Source organism: Pyrus communis, chromosome 1, assembly GCF_963583255.1.
Source record: "Pyrus communis chromosome 1, drPyrComm1.1, whole genome shotgun sequence".
NCBI classification, from domain to species: domain Eukaryota; kingdom Viridiplantae; phylum Streptophyta; class Magnoliopsida; order Rosales; family Rosaceae; genus Pyrus; species Pyrus communis.
This window is the reverse complement of record NC_084803.1, coordinates 31384234-31406449: the sequence shown is the minus strand read 5'-3', so window position 1 is coordinate 31406449 and position 22216 is coordinate 31384234.

The following is a 22216-nucleotide window of genomic DNA, read 5'->3' as shown; positions in this document are numbered from 1 at the left end:
TAGGTGTATTCTATCTTTGTTTTTAATGTTTAAGTTTAATTATCTTTGTTTTGAGAACATGTGGAACTAACTTCTTTTTAGTTAGAGGTGAATTCGAAGCCATGATTATATGTTTTATATGAATTGATTACGTCCAATTATTGCTTCTCAAGGGATGAATGTGATTTGCTTATCTAAGTTATTAAAACTTGTTTATGTATGTTGATGTGATATATAATAGCACTCAAATTAAACCCTCTTTTTGACAATTGTAGTATAGATATAAGTAGGGATTGTTCTAGGCCGGGGATTAGGAGGGATTGCTAATCTAATGAAAATCGACTCAAGATGTTAGAATATGCTCTAAAACACTTAAACAACTCAAAAGACTCTTAACTAAACTTGTATGACTCAAAACAAACTTCAAAGACTCAAAACTACTTAAAACAATAAAAAAATACTCAATTTAGACTCTAGGAATCAATTTGGACGAAAATACAATTAGTTTTGACTCAAAAGACTCAAAAAGACACTTTTGGATAGATTTGGAACAAGTAATTAAAGGGGATTTGAGTTTGGACGAATTTAAAAGAAAAACAAGTAAATTAAAACTTTACAACAGATTTTGATGAAATTAAGAAAAACCAATGGATGATGGAATAGCCAAGGGATACTTCTCCACACATGATACATTCAAACATAAATTGATTTCCAGTTGCTTTTCCGATAAACCATGAACCTCAACACCCCAGATTAACCGTGACATCACTAATTAACCCTCAGATTTCCCTTAAGTTAGTGGATTGGATGACATCATACGACAACCCAAAGCATTCTTCAAAAGTCCCCTACATGACATCATAATAGAGATACAATCAAAGATCATTACGTTCAATGGAAATCATAAGTATTGACAAAGCACTTGTAACTATGACATCATGATACTCATGCTAGGAATTTACTTAACATGATTGTGAAAACAACCTTAACTACTTGTGAATATAAGATTGTGACGATTATGTGAAACTCCCTTATATTCTAGCACCAAATTCAAGCATGCAAATTAAGTAGGCCTCCCTAATCGACATACAAGAATAAGTTATCCATCAAACGGTTAAGTAAATTGCATTCACAGTTTATAAAATCACAACTGGAATTTATCAATTCATATTATAAACGTAATCATGGTTTCATAGCATCCCTAGGCTAAAACGAGTTTAGCCTCTCATGTTCATAACAAAACAAAGGAAAATAGAATTAAACATTGAAAACAAAAGATAGATTACACCTAAAAACGTTCCAACACTCCAACTCGAATGCATAAACGTCCAAGGCTTCGTCTTTGATGTGATAAAAGATAGCACACAAATTAAACCCTCTTTTTGACAATTGTAGTATAGATATAAGTAGGGATCGCTCTAGGCGGGGGATTAGGAGGGATTGCTAATCTAATGAAAATTGACTCAAAGATGTAAAAATATGTTTTAAAACACTTTAATTAGACTCACAAGACTCTTACTAACTTATATGACTCAAAACAAACTTTAAAGACTCAAAACAACCAAAAACAACCAAAAAGACTCAATTTAGACTCTAGGACTTAATTTGGACGAAAATACACTTGGTTTTGACTCTAAAGACTCAAAAAGACTCTTTTGGACAGATTTGGAACAAATAAGAAAGGGGGTTTTGATTTTGGACGAAAATAAGAAAAACTAATGGATGATGGGATAGCCAAGGGATACTTCTCCACACATGATACTTTCTAACATAAATTGATTTCCAGTTGCTTTTCCGATAAACCATGAACCTCAACACCCCAGATTAACCGTGAATTGCACTAATTAACCCTCAGATTTTCCTCACGTTATTGAATTGGATGATTGCATACGACAACTCAAAGCATTCCCCACAAGTTCCCTACATGAATTGCATAATAGAGATACAAGCAAGAATCATTAAGTTCTTTGAAAACCATAAGCATTGATGAAGCACTCGTTACTATGAATTGCATGAAACTTATGCCAAGAATTTACTTAACATGATTGTGAAAACAACCTTAACTACTTGTGAATATTAGTTTGTGACGATTATGTGAAACACCCTAATATTCTAGCCCCAAATTAAAGCATGCAAATTAAGTAGGCCTCCCTAATAAACATACAAGAATAAGTTATCCGTCAAACGGTTAAGTAAATTGCGTTCACAATTTATGAAATCACAACTGGACTTAATCAACTCATATTATAAATGTAATCATGGTTTCAAAGCATCCCTAGGCTAAAACGAGTTTAGCCTCTCATGTTCATGAAAAAACAAAGCAACATAGATTTAAACATTAACAATAAAGGATAGATTACACCTAGAAACGTCCAACACTCCAACTCGAATGCACAAACGCCCAAGGCTTGGTCTTCCTTCTCCTCCTCCTTGCTAAGTCACGGCAAAGGGTCTATAGTGGGTTTGTGGATGATTTTCTGGGTTTTTGGATGGATTTAGGTATGTATGGAGGTTGGGATGGAGGTGTGGAAGTAGGGGAATGATGGATGGGTGGTTGTAAGGTCACGGCAAAGGATGGTTGTGTTTATGAATGAATGATTGTTGTGTGAAGGGTGGTGGTGATTAAATGGCACGGCAAGGAGTTTATATAGGCTAGTTTGGCACACTTAGTGAAGGAAAAGGATTGCCTAATCCCATTGGAAAAAGGTTAACTCAAGGCAGAAATCAAGTGGGATTTGGAATAGGAATTTCGACTAGGAATTAGGGAGTTCTAGAAGGGAAGGTGCGGCACACATGTAGGGATGAGATAAGGTTTCTAGAATAGAAGGTTTAGGGCAGATTCCTAAACCTAAAGGGCCAAGGATACATGATATTTGTGTAGGAAAAGGATTTCAATTCCTAAACCTACTAGGAGGGGTGTCTTGCGGCATTGGTATGGATAAGTGTTCTAGAAACTGATTTAGGTGTTTAGATGTGTAATTGATTCCCCCTAATTAGTTAGGTTTAAGTCCCCACCTGATTTGGATAGGATAGAATAGGATAATGTTAGAGATAGGATAGGATAAGGTTTCTAGGATAGGATAAGATAAGGTTGGATAAGGTTCCTTGTTTCTTGCTTCTTCCTTATCTTCATTGTATTAGGATTTCTTCCACCAGATTTGTAGCCTTTCCTAACTCTTCTAGTCTTCAATTTCGTCCATCCTCTTTGCTCCATTGTTAAGCTATCCAATCCATGCCCAAAAATGCTCCAAATAGCCTCAAAATGCATCCTTTTGCATACTTTGCCCTTAAATCCTGAAAACACATAAAACTAGCTTAAAAGACTACTTTACTAAGGAAAAACACTATAAATGCACAAGAACAAGCTAAACTAAGGTGCATAAATATGCCCCTATCAGTCTTCCTTCTCTTCTTCCTTGCTAAGTCACGGCACAAGAGTCTAGGGTGGTTTTGTGGATGATTTTCTGGGTTTTGGATGGATTTAGGAAGGTAGGCTGGTGCGGCAAGGGTTGATGGTGGTGTATGGAGGTTTGGATGAAGGTTTGGAAGTAGGGGAAGGGTGGAAAGTTGGATGGAAGGCTGCGACAAAGATGACCTTTCTGAGTGAATGAAGGCAGGTTCTATGGAAGGGTGATTAGGTTCCATAAGGGTGCGGCATAGGGGTTTTTATAAGGAAGAAAGAATCCTAAGGCTTTATTACTTAGTTTAGGAAAGGAATTAACTCCAAATCCTTAAAGAAAAGGAAACACAAAGTCAGAAATTGAAGGAAGAAGGGAAGGGAACCTACGACATTCAATTGTGAGAAGGGGAATGTCATTTATTTTTGAAATTAGGCAAGGACTTTGGAATAGAAAAGGGTATGTGAGTTATGGCTGAGTTTGATATGAAAAAGGAATGTGTTTTAATGCTTTAGAATAGGAAGGAAGGCCCTCCCTTGCACGGCAAGGAGGGAAACACTAAGGGGATACACGGCAAGGAATTTATGTTACAAGGAAACTTTGTTTTGTGTCCTAGAATAGATAGAAGTCCTTAATGTTGCTGAAACATGGAGTCTTTAAGGATTAGGAAAGGTTAAACCAGAATAGGAAACCTTGGCTTAACTTTCCTACTTCAAGTAAGAAACTTTCTTTGACTAGGATTCCTCATTTGATTAGGAATCCTCTTGTGATTAGGAATCCTCACTCTTTTAGGTCTTCAATTTCGTCCATTCCTTTTGCTCCAAGCATAAGCTATCCATTCCAAGTCCAATTTTGCTCCAAAATGCTCCAAAATGCACCTTTTTGTTTCCTTAGCCATGGGAACCTAAAAACACACGAAAATGGCTTAACCTACTAAAACAACTATGAACTAACAACATAAATGCACAAAAACAAGCCAACTAAGTTGCCTAAATATGCTCCTATCAAATTCCCCCACACTTGGCTTTTGCTAGTCCTCGAGCAAAACAAAACAAAAGAAACGAAAAACAAAACAAAACACATTCTAAACCTTCCAACATGTACCTCAGGGATTTCCAACGAACATGACACAATAAAGAAGTTGAGGGTTGTAACGGGCCTAAGGGCATTGGTTAACAAAGAAAGGTAAAAAAAAACAAAGGTTCTTAAAGCAATAGGAAGCAAAGTAATGAAATTGACACTTAAACTCACTTTTAATGGCAGAAATCAACTTTTAAACACAAGGGAAGATTCATGCAACATTTAGGGTCAAATTCACTCTTTTGGACCCTTCCTTCAATAGCCAACACTTGTGAGATCATTCTCACTTATTTTTCAACTCTTTTTCTTTCTTTTCAACACTTTTCTATTTTCTTTTTATTTTTCCACGAAATTTTTTTTTTTCCGTTATTTCCTTCTTTTGCCGTGCCCTATCATCTTCCCCCACACTCGTTTTCTGCAATATATTGATCAAAAGGAGTTCATTCTAAGTCATGCTTCACTATCCTTTAAGAACAAGGGTATGGGAAATCCTAATCTAGGCTAGGTAATGATAATGAGGCTAACAAAGAAAATAGGCTTGAAAAGGCTCAAAAGGGGTAATCCTACAATACATATGAAAAGGGATAGGCTTTTTGGCTTTGGCTTGACTAACAACTTCATCTTATTGTATGTTATGCAATTAATATCATGCTTTGAATGAAATGGGCATGAGTTCTAGTATTTGGAACTATAATGAAATGCATTCCAAGTAGCAACCAAGCAAAGAATCATGAGATCATGCAACGACTTTAGAAAACAAAAATCACAGATTATAGTCTCCAAAGAACGTTATAGGCTCAAGTCTCTCAAGGATGTAGCTTTAGTTTGAGTTCCTTCCTTCAAGCATGTTACAAAAACTGATTTTCTCTTTGTAATTACATGTGAATTCATAAGCTATAACCATAACCAAGCATAAACCAAAGCATAAATCAACTTCCAGCCATGTTTACAACATTCTTTAATAGTCATGCAATTTAAAACCAAATCCTCATCATTGTGTTGGAAGGTAACCTAAGACACAATCAAACACACAAAAACAACTTAAAAACAACTCTTTTTGGGTTTTTCAAAACTGTTTTGTAACTTTTTTTTTGTAAATTTTCGGATTTTCTGAACAAAAGACATAAAAACACTTCAAAACACTCTAAAAACACTTCAAAAACAGTGAGAAACAACATTATAAGTGATAGGTGATAAAATCCCACGAAAATCATGCAAAATCATGCAAAAACAACTTGTTTACCCCCCCCCCCCCCACACTTAAATCAAACATTGTCCTTAACGTTTCAAACAAAGACTCACATTCAAACAAACATTATAAACGAACTAACATGACAAAATAAAAACAAGAAAGAGATAGAGATGAGGAACGCAAATCTGATTTTGTGGCATGAATTGGTGAATTGCCCAAATCCTCTCTAGTTGAATGCATGGGTTGCCTCCCAAGAAGCGCTTGCTTTAACATCGTGCAGCTGAACGAACATTCTTCTTATCCTCAATTAGAGCCCACGGCATGGAGAGTGATGTCTTCCACAACCTGCCCTTCAACATTTGCATATTATAGGGCTTCAAACGATGCTCATTCACCTTGAATTCTTGGCCATTCCTCAAGCTTTGGATTTGGACTGCGCCATATGGAAAAACATTAGTAACAACAAAAGGCCCAATCCACTTAGAGCGTAACTTACCAGGAAATAAACGAAGGCGAGAATTAAAAAGTAAAACTTTTTGCCCTAGGGAGAATGTTTTGCTTCGAATCATCTTGTCATGGAAAGCTTTGGTTTTTTCCTTGTAAATGCAAGCATTCTCATATGCTTCACGCCTAATCTCCTCAAGTTCATTCAATTGCAACTTTCTATGCTTTCCAGCCGCATCTATGTCCATGTTGAACGTCTTGATTGCCCAATGAGCCTTGTGTTCTAACTCCACGGGGAGATGACATGGCTTGCCATAGACTAGCCGAAAAGGGACATCCCTATGGGTGTCTTGTAAGCCGTTCTATAAGCCCATAATGCATCCTCCAAACGCACGCTCCAATCTTTTCTTGTTGGTCCAACGGTATTCTCCAAGATTTGCTTCATTTCTCTATTGGACACCTCAGCTTGGCCATTGGTTTGAGGATGGTAAGGTGTTGAAACCTTATGTGTGACTTGATACTTCTTGAGCAATGCCTCGATGGTACGATTGCAAAAGTGAGACCCTCCATCACTAATAAGCACTCTAGGCATCCCAAGTCTAGCAAAAATGTTAGTCCTTATAAAATCTGCAACAACTCTAGAATTATTAGTACGGGTAGCCTTGGCTTCCACCCATTTTGAGACATAATCCACCGCAAGAAAAATATAAGTAATACCAAACGAAGATGGGAAAGGGCCCATGAAATCAATGCCCTAAACATCAAAAATTTCAACATTAAAGATGGGTGTTTGTGGCATTTGGTCCCTTGCACCTATATTTCCCATTCGTTGACAACGATCACAAGTTAAACAAAAAGTCCTAGCATCTTTAAAGATTGTAGGCCAATAAAAACCACATTCTAACACCTTAAGGTCAGTGCGTTGTGTGCCAAAATCCACCACATGCATAAGTGTGACAAAAGGTTAGAATCGAATTAAACTCACAATCATGCACACAACGACGCACAATCTGATCTGCACAAAACTTCCACAAATATGGGTCATCCCATACATAAAACCGTGCCTCGTTCTTTAGTTTATCACGTTGGTGCCTAGCTATAGTACTTGGAACACGTTTTGACACTAAAAAGTTCACCAAATCGACATACCAAGGTTCACATACCTTAATGGACAACAATTGTTCATCAGGGAATGTCTCTTGGATGGGTAAAAAGTCCTCATTGCACACTAAACAACTTAGATGGTCAGCAACCACATTCTCACTCCCTTTCTTGTCTCGAATTTCAATGTCAAACTTTTGGAGAAGAAGCATCCATCGAATGAGCCTTGGTTTGGCCTCCTTTTTGGTGAATAAGTACCTTAGAGCTGCATGGTCAGAATATACAATCACTTTAGTGCCAAGTAAATATGAACGAAACTTATCTAAAGCAAACACAACGGCAAGAAGTTCTTTTTCAGTGGTAGAGTAGTTTAATTGAGTATCATTTAAGGTCCGGGAAGCATAATATATGACGTGTGGTTGCTTATTCTTCCTTTGGCCCAAAACAGCCCCTATTGCATAATCGGATGCATCACACATTAGCTCAAAAGGCAACGTCCAATCTGGTGGAATGATAATGGGTGCCGTGGTAAGCATGTCTTTGAGATGCTTGAATGCCTTCTAACACTCCTCATTGAACTCAAACGCCACTTCTTTTTGTAGGAGACGACATAGGGGTTGTGCAATCTTGGAGAAATCCTTGATAAATCGCCTATAGAATCCTGCATGGCCAAGAAAAGAACGAACCTTTCTAACTGAAGTAGGAGAGGGTAAGTAACGTACAAGATCTATTTTAGACTTATCAACTTCAATTCATTTTTCAGAGATGATATGACCCAAAACTATGCCTTGTTTAACCATAAAATGACATTTTTCCCAATTCAAAACAAGGTTAGTTTCCATGCATCTTTTCAAGATTAAAGTAAGATTATGCAAACAATCATCAAATGAGTCTCCAAACACACTAAAATCGTCCATAAACACTTCAATTATCTTCTCAACATAATCCGAGAATATACTTACCATGCATCGTTGGAAAGTGGCCGGTGCATTGCATAAACCAAATGGCATACGACGATATGCAAAAGTACCAAATGGACAAGTAAAGGTGGTCTTTTCTTGATCATCCGGCGCTATGACAATTTGATTATAACCCGAATAACCATCAAGAAAGCAATAAAAGGAATGACCGGCTAACCTTTCAAGCATTTGATCGATGAATGGCAAAGGAAAGTGATCTTTCCTTGTTGCGGCATTTAGCTTCCTATAGTCAATGCACACTCTCCAACCAGTTTGAATGAGTGTAGGCACAAGTTCATCTTCTTCATTCTTCACCACCGTGACTGCGGACTTCTTGGGAACTACTTGGACCGGTGAAACCCAACAACTATCCGAGATAGGATCGATGACGCCACAATCAAGTAGTTTGATGATTTCCTTCTTCATGACTTCCATCATTGGTGGGTTGAGTCGACGTTGGGCTTCCCTTGATGGTTTGGCGCATTCTTCCATGAGAATTCGATGCCTGCACGTGGTAGGGCTTATGCCCTTGATATCGGCCAAAGTCCACCCAATGGCCGTCTTGTGCTCTATGAGAACCCTCACCAATTTCTCCTCCTCTTGTGCCGTGAGTGATGATGCCACAATGACGGGCAATGTGGCTTGCTCGCCCAAGAACACATACTTCAAGTGATTTGGCAACGGCTTGAGCTCAAGGGTAGGTGGTTGTTCTATAGAAGGAAGCAACTTGTTAGTTGAAATTGGAATTGAGATTGGATTAGGGGACTTACCTTGGAGTCGTGGCAATAACTCTAGGGCTGCCACGGTCTCAATTAATTCCTCATCAAAGGCCACGGCATGGGAGTGCAATTATGTGCCGTGGGTTGCTATGGTGGCAGCCATGTGATCCTTCACTTCTATGCCATTTGTAATGACTGTTTCAAGTGCATCTCCATGTAATTGATCAAGGTGTGCCTGCGCCAAAGAATCAAGAATATCAATAGAGAAACATGAGTGATCATCATTAGGAAATCTCATAGTTTCAGAAATATTAAAATCAATCACTTCCCCATCAAATTCCATTGTTAAAGTGCCTTTAAACACGTCTATCTTAGTTCGGGCCGTCTTCATGAATGGCCTCCCAAGAAGAAGCGGCAAGGATGGAGCATGGGTGGTTTCTTCCATTTCAAGAAGCACTAAGACATCTTCCAATACGCCCTTTGGATAGGCATTAGATCTATCGGCCAACTGAATAATTACACCATCATTTTTCAATTCACCAAGGGTCATTGAAGCATAAATAGAGTATGGCATGACGTTAATTGAAGCTCCTAAGTCTAACATAGCATGTTCGAACTTAGTTTGGCCAATAATACAAGGAATTGTAAAGCTACCTGCATCTTTGCATTTTGGTGGTAACTTTCTTTGTAAAACAACGGAAATGTTTTCACTTACCCTCACTACCTCTTTATGTGAAGCCCTTTTCCTTGTAGTGCATAATTCCTTCAAGAACTTGGCGTACTTGGGCACTTGCTTTATGGCATCTAGGAGCGGGATATTGACTTGAACTTTCCTAAACGTCTCAAGAATGTCTTTCTCATACTCCTCCTTCTTTGTTTGCAAAAATCTGTGAGGAAAAGGAACACTAGGTGGAACGGGGTTAGAATTAATCGAATTTGAACCCAACTTACCTTTGGCGGCCGAATGGGATGGAATGGATGAATTTTGGTCCTTAGGTGCTTGCGGCATAGGTGTTTGTATCTTGCCGTGGGCATGCTCTCAGCCTCTTCTTCATGTTGCAACGTCTCCTCTTCATTAGGACTTGTTTTGGGTGGTGTGGATGTAGTGCCAACTTCTTTTCCACTCCTCAAAGTAATTGCTTTGGTAGATTCGAACCCTCCCTTTGGATTGACAATGGTTGAGCTTGGGAGCTTGCCTTGGTCTCGGAATTGCCCTACAAACTCCGCAATCTGCCCAATTTGCTTCTTTAATTGGTCCACCCTTTTGTCTTGGTTTTGCATCGCTTTGGTTTGATTTTCTTGCCCCTGAGACAAATTGGTAAGTAACTTAAGAAGTGTAGCATTATCTAAAGACGTACCTTGATGGTTTTGGGCAGATTGGGATTGGGATTGATCATTGCTGTAGGTTTTGGTGTAAAACCCCGAGGGTTGCTGCCTAAAGCCTCCTTATTGTTGAGGATGTTGAGGCTCCCTCCACTTGAAGTTTGGATGGTCTCTCCAACCCGGATTGTATATATTGGAATATGGATCATTCCTTGGCTGATTTTGGCTTGGAAATCCAATGGCGTTTGCACTCTCCCATCCCCCATTCTCAATCAATTGAGGGCATTTTTCCGAAGAGTGTCCTTGGATAGAACATACGCCACATACAATTCGTCCTTGGATCTTCATTCGTTCGGCCATCTGAGACACAATAGAAGTAAGATTAACTAATTGAGTTTGAATGTCGGATTCAGAACTTACCTCATGCACTTGTTGCCGTGGGGAGTCCCTTTGCCCAATTCCTTCGTATTGTTGTGCATTGAGAGCCCGGTTCGCAATTAGGTTCTTGGCTACCATGGGAGTTTTATCCACCAACGCACTTCCCGCCGAAGCATCAAGCATTTGCCTTTCAATGGGAAGAAGACCTTCATAGAAGTATTGAAGTAGAAGTTCCTCCTTCATTTGATGTTGAGGACATGATGCAACAAGGGCTTTAAAACACTCATAGTACGTGAGAAAAGACTCCCCTTGACTTTGTTGGATTCCGCTAATCTTCTTTCTCAAGAGAATGACTCTTGAAGTAGGAAAGAACTTTTCAAGAAACGCCCTCTTCATGCTCTCCCAAGAAGTGACCGTTCCGGGTGCTAACTCGTATAACCAATCCTTGGCCTTCTCCAATAGTGAGAATGGGAAAGCCTTCATCTTCAAAATACTACTATCAACGTTGATTGGAGTCATGCTCGAACACACCACCTTGAACTCCTTCAAATGCTTGTTGGGATCCTCCATGGACAGTCCATGGAACTTCGGAATGTGGTGCAACAAACTTGACTTCAATTCAAATTCGTCGGTTTTGTCTTGAGCTGCCATTGGGTATTGGATGCACAAGGGTGCGGCATTGTCCATTCCCGAAGTGGAAAGCTCCTTGATTGTACGGTTGTCTGCTGCCATGGTGTGGACCTCTTATTCCTCCCTTATCGTGGGCTCCTCTTCCTCCTCAAGATTAGAAGCCGAACTAGAACTTGATGGGTAAAGCTATGGGTTTTTCTTCTTCTTTCTTAAAGTGCGCTCAAAACCGTCGTCAAAATCCAAGATGTTTGCACTAATAGGTTGAGAACTACGAGTCATAAACTAGTACCTACAAACAAGAAAAGAAATAAGGTCAGTAGCTAAAACAAAAAGATATGAAAAAGAAATAAAAAGAAACAACGGGGGATTAGCAAAGTTGCTAATCCCCGGCAACGGCGCCGAAAATTTGATGTGATATATAATAGCACTGAAATTAAACCCTCTTTTTGACAATTGTAGTATAGATATAAGTAGGGATCGTTCTAGGCCGAGGATTAGGAGGGATTGCTTATCTATTGAAAATCGACTCAAGATGTTAGAATATGCTTTAAAACACTTAAACAACTCAAAAGACTCTTAACTAAACTTGTATGACTCAAAACAAACTTCAAAGACTCAAAACAATAAAAAAAAACACTCAATTTAGACTCTAGGATTCAATTTGGACGAAAATACAATTAGTTTTGACTCAAAAGACTCAAAAAGACACTTTTGGACATATTTGGAACAAGTAAGTAAAGGGGATTTGATTTTGGACGAATTTAAAAGAAAAACAAGTAAATTAAAACTTTAAAACAGATTTTGACGAAATTAAGAAAAACCAATGGATGATCGAATAACCAAGGGATACTTCTCCACACATGATACATTCAAACATAAATTGATTTCCAGTTGCTTTTCCGATAAACCATGAACCTCAACACCCCAGATTAACCGTGACATCAGTAATTAACCCTCAGATTTCCCTTAAGTTAGTGGATTCGATGACATCACGACAACCCAAAGCATTCTTCAAAAGTCCCCTACATGACATCATAATAGAGATACAATCAAAGATCCTTACATTCAATGGAAATCATAAGTATTGACAAAGCACTTGTAACTATGACAGCATGATACTCATGCTAGGAATTTACTTAACATGATTGTGAAAACAACCTTAAGTACTTGTGAATATAAGATTGTGACGATTATGTGAAACTCCCTTATATTCTAGCACCAAATTCAAGCATGCAAATTAAGTAGGCCTCCCTAATCGACATACAAGAATAAGTTATCCATCAAATGGTTAAGTAAATTGCATTCACGATTTATAAAATCACAACTGGAATTTATCAATTCATATTATAAACGTAATCATGGTTTCAAAGCATCCCTAGGCTAAAACGAGTTTAGCCTCTCATGTTCATAACAAAACAAAGGAAAATAGAATTGAACATTGAAAACAAAAGATAGATTACACTTAAAAACGTTCCAACACTCCAACTCGAATGCATAAACGTCCAAGGCTTCGTCTTCCTTCTCTTCTTCCTTGCTAAGTCACGGCACAAGAGTCTAGGGTGGTTTTGTGGATGATTTTCTGGGTTTTGGATGGATTTAGGAAGGTAGGGTGGTGCGGCAAGGGTTGATGGTGGTGTACGGAGGTTTGGATGAAGGTTTAGAAGTAGGGGAAGGGTGGAAAGTTGGATGGAATGATGCGGTGAAGATGAGTATTCTGAGTGAATGAAGGCAGGTTCTATGGAAGGGTGATTAGGTTCCATAAGGGTGCGGCATAGGAGTTTTTATAAGGAATAAAGAATCCTAAGGCTTTATTACTTAGTTTAGGAAAGGAATTAACTCCAAATCCTTAAAGAAAAGGAAACACAAAGTCAGAAATTGAAGGAAAAGGGAAGGGAACCTGCGGCATTCAATTGTGAGAAGGGGAATGTCATTTATTTCTGAAATTAGGCAAGGACTTTGGAATAGAAAAGGGTATGTGAGTTATGGCTAAGTTTGATATGAAAAAGGAATGTGTTTTAATGCTTTAGAATAGGAAAGAAGGCCCTCCCTTGCACGGCAATGAGGGAAACACTAAGAGGATACACGGCAAGGAATTTATGTTACAAGGAAACTTTGTTTTGTGTCCTAGAATAGATAGAAGTCCTTAATGTTGCTGAAACATGGAGTCTTTAAGGATTAGGAAAGGTTAAACCAAAATAGGAAACCTTGGCTTAACTTTCCTACTTCAAGTAGGAAACCTTCTTTGACTAGGATTCCTCATTTGATTAGGAATCCTCTTATGATTAGGAATCCTCACTCTTTTAGGTCTTCAATTTCGTCCATTCCTTTTGCTCCAAGCATAAGCTATCCATTCCAAGTCCAATTTTGCTCGAAAATGCTTCAAAATGCACCTTCTTGCTTCCTTAGCCATGGGAACCTAAAAACACACGAAAATGGCTTAAACTACTAAAACAACTATGAACTAACAACATAAATGCACAAAAACAAGCCAATTAAGTCGCCTAAATATGCTCCTATCATATTTGGGTTGGGGTCGACACTTAATTTGCATGCATGAATTTGATGCTAAAGTATTAAGGGGGGGGGGGGGTTTCACGTAAGCGTTATTCACTTATATTCACAAGTAGTGGAGGTTGCTAGTCACAATCGTGTTAAGTAAATCCTCGGTAAGAGTCTCATGCGTTTCATAGTGATGAATGCTTTGTCAATGCTTATGATTTTCATAGAACTTAATGACTTTTGACATGTATCTCTATCATGCGTTTCCTATAGGGAACTTGAGAAAGATAATTTGGTTTAAATGTGTATTCCATCTAATTCAATGAGATAAGGAAAATCTGATGGTTAGTTGTGCGATGCAATTAACTTGGGGCGTCGTCATTCATAGTCTAAAGGAATAACAACTGGAAATTGGTTCATATGCATATGTGTCATGTGTGGAGAAGGACCCTCTAGCTAGCTTATCACCTATAGTTTTCCATAATTTCGTCCAAGTTGCTTAGAGTCTTTATAATCTGTTTGTCTTTACCTTTATTTCGTCCAAAATCCAATCCTCCTTTACTTTGTTGTGTCAAATTAGTTAGAATCTGTCCAAGTTGTGTTTTTACGTGTTTTGAGTCAAGTTAAAAGTAATTTTCGTCCAAATCACCTCTAGAGTCTAGTTTGAGTCTTTTTGATTGTTTTGTGCTATTTTGAGTCTTTTTAGTTTGTTTTGAGTCTTATAAGTCTAGTTAAGTGTGTTTAAGTGTAGTTTTGTGTTTTTAAGTCAGTTTAGAGTAGATTAGCATCCCTTCTAATCCTCGGCCTTAAACGATCCTTACTTTCATATACTACAATCATAGGGTTTTAATTTGAGTGTTAGAATATTTAACATCAGAACACGAGACGTTGCTCGTCATAGTGGCCTCCTCACTCACGGCACAAGAAGAGGAGAAGTTGGTGAGGGTTCTCAAAGAGCACAAAAACGGCCATTGGGTGGACTTTGGCCGATATCACGGGCATAAGCCCTACCACATGCATGCACCGAATACTCATGATAGAGGAAGCCAAACCATCAAGGGAAGCACAACGCCGACTCAACCCTCCAACGATGGAAGTCGTGAAGAAGGTGATAGGAGCATATTTAGGCGACTTAGCTAGCTTATTCTTGTGCATTTGTGCTATTATTTCTTAGTTAATGTCGTATTTCAACTCATTTTCATGTGTTTGTAGGTCCAAAGGGTTAAAGTACCAAGATTTTGGTGTATTTCGGAGCAATTTTGAGCACTAAGTGGATAGCTTGTATATGGGCCAACATGGATGGACGTATTTGGAGTTCAAAAGGCTAGAAATCTGATGAGAAGATGAAGGAACTAAACTCAAGACAAAGTGGATAAGGAATTAGCTCAAAAGAGGAAACATTATCCAAAACCTTATCCAACCTTATCCAACATTATCCAAAACCTTATCTTATCTTATCCTATCCTAACCTTATCATGCCTTAATCCTAGTTGCAAGGGGACCTAAATAGATATTTCTAGAACCTATTTCTGGAAGCATTCTCTTCTATAAGTCCCAAATCAGCCACAAAGCACATTATTTCTAGAAACCCTACAAAGGTGGCGCCTATTCCCTTCTAGAAGGCCTTGCCTTGCCTTGCCTTGCAAGCCATTCCCTCTTTCCCTCCAATATGTGCCACACCTTTCTAGGCCCTATCCCTTTTGGATTCTGATTTTTAGGGCCTCATTCCTTGTGGATTTGGGTTACACAAATCCTTTTATGAAACTAATTGGGCCAAACCCCCTCATAGGTGGATTTAATCACTTATTGCAGAACCCTAGGGCCCTAATCCAATAAATCTGCTAAGTGTAACGCTAATCTAATTAACCCTAGGACTATATAAGCATATTTTCAGCCACAAATTCGTACCACCCCCTTATGCTATTCAGAAACTTATTGCCGCAACCCCTAGCCTCCATTCTTCATCCTTGATGCGAAATATATTAAGCACACAAATTAAACCCTCTTCTGACAATTGTAGCAAAGTATGTAAGTAGGGATCGTTCAAAACCGGGGATTAGGAGGGATTGCTAAACTCTTGAAAACTGACCTAAGAACTCCAAAACAAAGTTAAAAACACTAATTTGGACTCAAAGAATGAAAAACCAAAGTTAAAACACTAAAACAAAACAAAAACTCAAAACAACAACTAGAAGACTCAAAACTGCCTAAAAACCACTTTCTGGGCAGTTTTGAGCACCTACACTAATTTGGACGAAATTGGTTGAAAACTTGACTCAAAACACTTAAAAACATGAACCAAAACAATTTCTAACTAAATTGAGACTTCAAAGTAAAGGGGGATTTGATTTGGACGAAATTAAAGTTGAGAAAACAGATTGCAAAGTAAAACTGATCTTGAAACGCTTTTGGGGTTTTTAATGGATGATGGACTAGTTAGGGGTTCTTTCTCCACACATGACAAGTATGCAAATGACTCGATTTCCAGTTATTCCTTCATAGAATTATGAATGACAATGCCCCAAATTAACCGTGACATCACTTAGTTAATTCTCAAGTTTTCCTTGTGTTATTGAATTGGATGACATCATACGACAACCCAAAGTATTCTTCAAAAGTTCCTTACATGACATCATAATAAAGATACAATCAAAGATCATTACGTTCAATGAAAACTATAAGCATTAACAAAGCACTTGTGACTATGACATCATGACACTTATGCTAGGAATTGAACTTAACGCGATTGTGACTAGCAATCTTCACTACTTGTGAATATAAGTGTGTGACAATTATGTGAAACAAACTTATATTCTAGCATCATATTCATGCAAGCCAATTAAGTGTCGACCCCTAATTAACAAACACAAATACGTTATTACTCGCACAGTTAAGCCAATTGCATTCATGATTCAAGAACTCATAACTGGAATTTATCAAATCAACTTGCACACATAGTTATGGCTTCGAAATCACCCCTAACGAATAGGGGTTTAGCCACTCATGTTCATAGCAAAATGAAAGGAAAATAAATTAAACATTGAAATCATAAAACGAATTACACCTAGAATGCACCAACGACGAAGCTTGAGCATCCAAGAGTCTTTCCTTCTTTCTCCTTGCTACGGAACAAAGGTGGATGGGATGGTTGGGTGTGTTTTAGGATCAGGGATTATGGAATTGGATGGAGGATAGGCATGGCAAGGTGTAGTGTTTGGCTGGAATTGTGTTTCAAGGATTTTAGGATGTGTAGAGTGGTGTGGCTAGATGAATGGACGAAAATTGGGTGAATGAGTGATCCCCCCAAGTGCCTTGCTGCCAAGCCTTATTTATAGGGCTAGGAAAGGTTTTGAACTTAGTTGAAACCAAAAGGTTTTTTGTACCAGAAATTCTATACATGAAACAATATATGTGTGTAGCTTGGACAAGGTAGGAGACAAGATAGGACGGCTAGGAGACAAGGTAGGATGGCTAGTGACAACTAGGAGACAAGGTAGGATGGCTAGGAGACAAGGTAGGACGGCTAGGAGACAAGCTAGGACGGCTAGGAGACAAGGTAGGACGGCTAGGAGACAAGCTAGGACGGCTAGTGACAAGCTAGGACGACTAGGAGACAAGGTAGGACGGCTAGTGACAAGCTAGGACGGCTAGTGACAAGCTAGGACGGCTAGGAGACAAGCTAGGACGGCTAGTGACAAGCTAGGACGGCTAGTAGACAAGGTAGGACGGCTAGGAGACAAGCTAGAAATTAGGCACCATGTGTGAATAGATAAAGCCTTCTAGAAATAAGGTTTTTTTAGGCCCCCTTGCAGCTCCCTAACTGAATTCAAGCCTTCAAATTCGTCCATCCTCATGCCTCCATGGTTGCACTATCCAATCTTGGCCCAAAAATGCTCTAGAATGCTCCAAATTGCTTCTTTTTGCATACTTTGACACTAAAACCTGAAATTGCACGAAAATGACTTTAAACACTTAAACTAACTAAGGAAAAACAACATAAATGCATGAGAACAAGCCAATTAAGTCGCATAAAAATGCTCCTATCAAATTCCCCCACACTTAGCTTTTGCTAGTCCTCGAGCAAAACAAAGAAATAAAACAAGACAAAACAAACAAACATAATCTAAACCTTCCAACGTTTGCCTCAGGGATTTCCAATGCACATGACATGTTAAAGATTATCATTCCCACAGATTTGAGTCAATTTAACACTTAAGCACATGCTTAATCATAGTCACTACTTACTAGTTCACAATTAACCAATTAAAACAATGTTTTGAATGTAGTAACATGCCTTAGAGAATTCCTTCTATCCTTAATAGATTTGCACTCAGATTTTCTAACTACACACCCTATACTAGTCATATGTGAGAGAATTGATGTAGATATAAAACCGAATGCTCACGTATATGTATCACAAAGAACGCAATTTCCGGAGTTAATAGGCATGTTTAGATATGATCTCATGAATGGAATGCTACTACTTAGATGCGAGAACCAGTGACACCATATGCTCATACCAAATTCAAACTCAACAAATTGAAACACATAACACTCAAGATAGAAGTTTAAGGGTTGCAACGGGGCTTGGGGTATTGGTTAACAAAGAAAGGATAGGGAAAACAAACGTTACTTCAAGCATTAGTAAGCAAAGTAATGAAATTAAGACTTAGAATTCACTTAGTTTGCAGAAATTAACTTAAAAACACAAGGGGAAGACTTTAAACAACTTCTTGGGGCCGAATTCAACTTTTTGGACCCTTTCTTTAACAAACAACACCTTGGAACTCTTTTTCTCATGTTGTTTAACTCTTTTCATACCTTTTTTTTTTTTTTTTACGAATTTTTCTTTTCTTTTCTTTCTACTTCCCCCACACTTGGTTTCTGCCATAAAGGAATTCCATTTGAATCATGCTTACTATACTTTAAGAACGAGGGTATGGATAGTCCTAATCTAGGCTAGGTGAGGGTAATGTGGGTTAACAAAGAAAAGGCTAAAGAAGGCTCAATGGGGTTAACACCTAAACATATAATGGAGTAGGGCACACGGCTTTTTGGCTAAAGTGGTGGTCACTACACAACTTCATCTTGAAAATGTGTTATGCTAATCAATACCATGCTTTGAATGAAATAGGCATGACTTCTAGTGTTTGGAACTAAATGATGAAACGCCTTCTAAGTAGCAACCAAGCAAAGAATAATGAGATCATGCAACGATTTTAGAAAACAAAGAATGCACAGATTTTAACTCTCCAAATAAACATTTAGGTTCAAGTCTCACAAGGTTGTAGCGTTAATTTGAGTTCCTTCCTTCAAGCATGTTACAAAAACTGATTTTTTTCTTTTATGATTGCATGTGAATTCATAAGTTATAACCACAACCAAGCATAAACATAGAGTAAATCAAACTTTCATCCATGTTAATCACTCTCTTTAACAGCCATGTATTTAAAAACCAAATCCTCATCATTGTGTTGGAAGGTACCCTAAGACACAAACAAACACACAAAAACAACTCTTTTTTGGGTTTTTTAAAACAAATTTTTCAAATTTTTCTTTGATTTTCGGATTTTTACTCCAAAACATACTAAAACACACCAAAACTGCTTAAAAACACTTAAAAACAGCACGGAACAAGTTTTGAAATAATGGGTGATAAAATCCCACGAATTTGCATGAAAAACACTTAGTTTCCCCCCCACACTTAAATCAAACATTGTCCTCAATGTTTTAAGCATAGAATCACACAAAGAAACACAAAAACAGCAAGTAACACAACTAAATAGGCAGATTAGAAAGAATCAACAAAGAGAAGGGTTTAGGAACGCAAATCTGGAATTGGAGTGCTTTCTAGGTCTTCCTTTGTTGAATGGCATGGGTTGCCTCCCAAGTAGCGCTTTCTTTAACGTCTTGCAGCCGGACGAAGAACACGTTCAGGCACCATTGGTGCCCATGGCATGGAGTGGGATCTCCTCCACAACCTGCCCCACGGCATTCTCATAGTATGGCTTCAATCTATGTCCGTTGACCTTGAATTCCACCCCATTCCTTAAGCTTTGGACTTGAACTGCACCATGTGGAAAAACATTAGTAACAACAAAAGGTCCAATCCATTTAGAACGTAACTTTCCGGGAAATAAACGTAGACGAGAATTAAAAAGTAAAACTTTCTGCCCAATTGTGAAGGTTTTGCCCCTAATCATCTTGTCATGAAACGCCTTCGTCTTTTCCTTGTAAATGCGGGCATTCTCGTAGGCTTCATTCCTTAGTTCCTCAAGCTCATTCAATTGGAGCTTCCGATGCATTCCAGCAGCATCTAAGTCCAAATTGAACGTTTTGATGGCCCAATGTGCCTTATGCTCTAGCTCCACGGGTAAGTGACAAGGTTTTCCATAAACTAGCCGAAATGGAGACATCCCTAGGGGTGTTTTGTAGGCAGTGCGATATGCCCATAGTGCATCGTCTAAACGCCTGCTCCAATCCTTCCGGTTAGGCCCCACGGTCTTCTCCAAGATTTGCTTGACCTCTCTATTTGATACTTCGGCTTGGCCACTTGTTTGTGGGTGATAAGGTGTTGAAACCTTATGCTTGACATTGTACTTCTTGAAGAGTGCCTCAATGGTCCTATTGCAGAAATGTGAACCTCCATCACTTATAAATACCCGCGGCATCCCAAATCTAGAGAAAATGTTAGTCTTGATGAAATCTGAAACCACTCTAGAATCGTTAGTACGGGTAGCTTTTGCTTCTACCCATTTAGAAACATAATCAACCGCAAGCAAAATATAAGTGAAACCGAATGAAGAAGGAAAAGGACCCATGAAATCAATACCCCAAACATCAAAGATTTCAACATTGAAGATGGGTGTTTGCGGCATTTGGTCTTTTGCACCAATAGAACCTGTTCTTTGACATCTATCACATGTTAAGCAAAACATTCTAGCATCTTTGAACAATGTAGGCCAATAAAAACCAGATTCTAACACTTTACGAGCTGTCCTTTGGGTACCAAAATGGCCTCCACATGCATAAGAATGACAAAATGCTAGAATTGAGTTAAAATCAGAAGTTGGCACACATCTTCTAATAATCTGATCTGGGCAATATTTCCATAGATATGGATCATCCCACACATAAAATCTTGCATCATGTATCAATTTATCACGTTGGACCTTGCTTAGGGTGTTAGGAACTTGCTTTGTCACCAAGAAATTGACCAAATCGGCATACCAAGGGGTACTTACCTCAATGGACAGAAGTTGTTCATCCGGAAACGTCTCAGAAATGGGGAGGGATTCTTCTTCACGCACCAATCTACTCAAGTGGTCAGCCACCACGTTTTCACAACCTTTCTTGTCCCTAATTTCAATATCGAACTCTTGAAGTAGGAGCATCCAACGAATGAGCCTTGGTTTGGCCTCCTTTTTGGTGAAAAGATACTTCAAGGCTGCATGGTCAGTGAAAACAATTACTTTAGTGCCAATAAGATATGATCTAAACTTATCTAAAGCAAATACAACCGCCAAGAGTTCTTTTTCGGTTGTAGAATAATTCAATTGAGCATCATTTAAAGTGCGGGTAGCATAATAAATAACATGTGACTGTTTATTTTTCCTTTGACCCAAAACAGCCCCAAGTGCATAATCCGAGGCATCACACATCAATTCAAATGGAATGGACCAATCCGGGGGAGTTATGATGGGTGCCGTGGTTAGGAGCTCTTTGAGATGCTTGAATGACTTCTCGCATGCCTCGTTGAACTCAAAAGACACATCTTTTTGGAGGAGGCGGCATAGGGGTTGTGCAATCTTGGAAAAGTCCTTGATAAATCGTCTATAGAATCCTGCATGACCAAGAAAAGAACGAACCTCTCTAACCGAAGTAGGAGAGGGTAAGTAGCGTACAAGATCTACTTTAGACTTATCAACTTCAATTCCTTTTTCAGAGATTATATGACCCAAAACAATACCTTGTTTAACCATAAAATGGCATTTTTCCCAATTTAAAACAAGGTTTGTTTCAACACAACGTTTCAAGATTAAAGTTAGATTATCCAAGCATTTATCAAAAGAATCACCAAAAACACTAAAGTCATCCATGAATATCTCAATAATCCTTTCAACATAATCAGAAAATATGCTTACCATACACCTTTGAAACGTGGCAGGGGCATTGCACAAACCGAATGGCATGCGTCGATATGCAAATGTTCCAAAGGGACAAGTAAAAGTGGTCTTTTCTTGATCATCCGGGGCAATGACAATTTGATTATAACCTGAATATCCATCAAGAAAGCAATAAAAAGAATGACCCGCTAACCTTTCCAACATTTGATCTAGGAACGGCAATGGGAAGTGGTCCTTCCTTGTGGTGGCATTTATCTTCCTATAATCGATGCATACACGCCAACCGGTTTGGATTCTCATGGGTACAAGCTCATTCTCGGCATTCTCCACAACCGTCACTCCGGATTTCTTAGGCACACATTGGATAGGTGAAACCCAACGACTATCG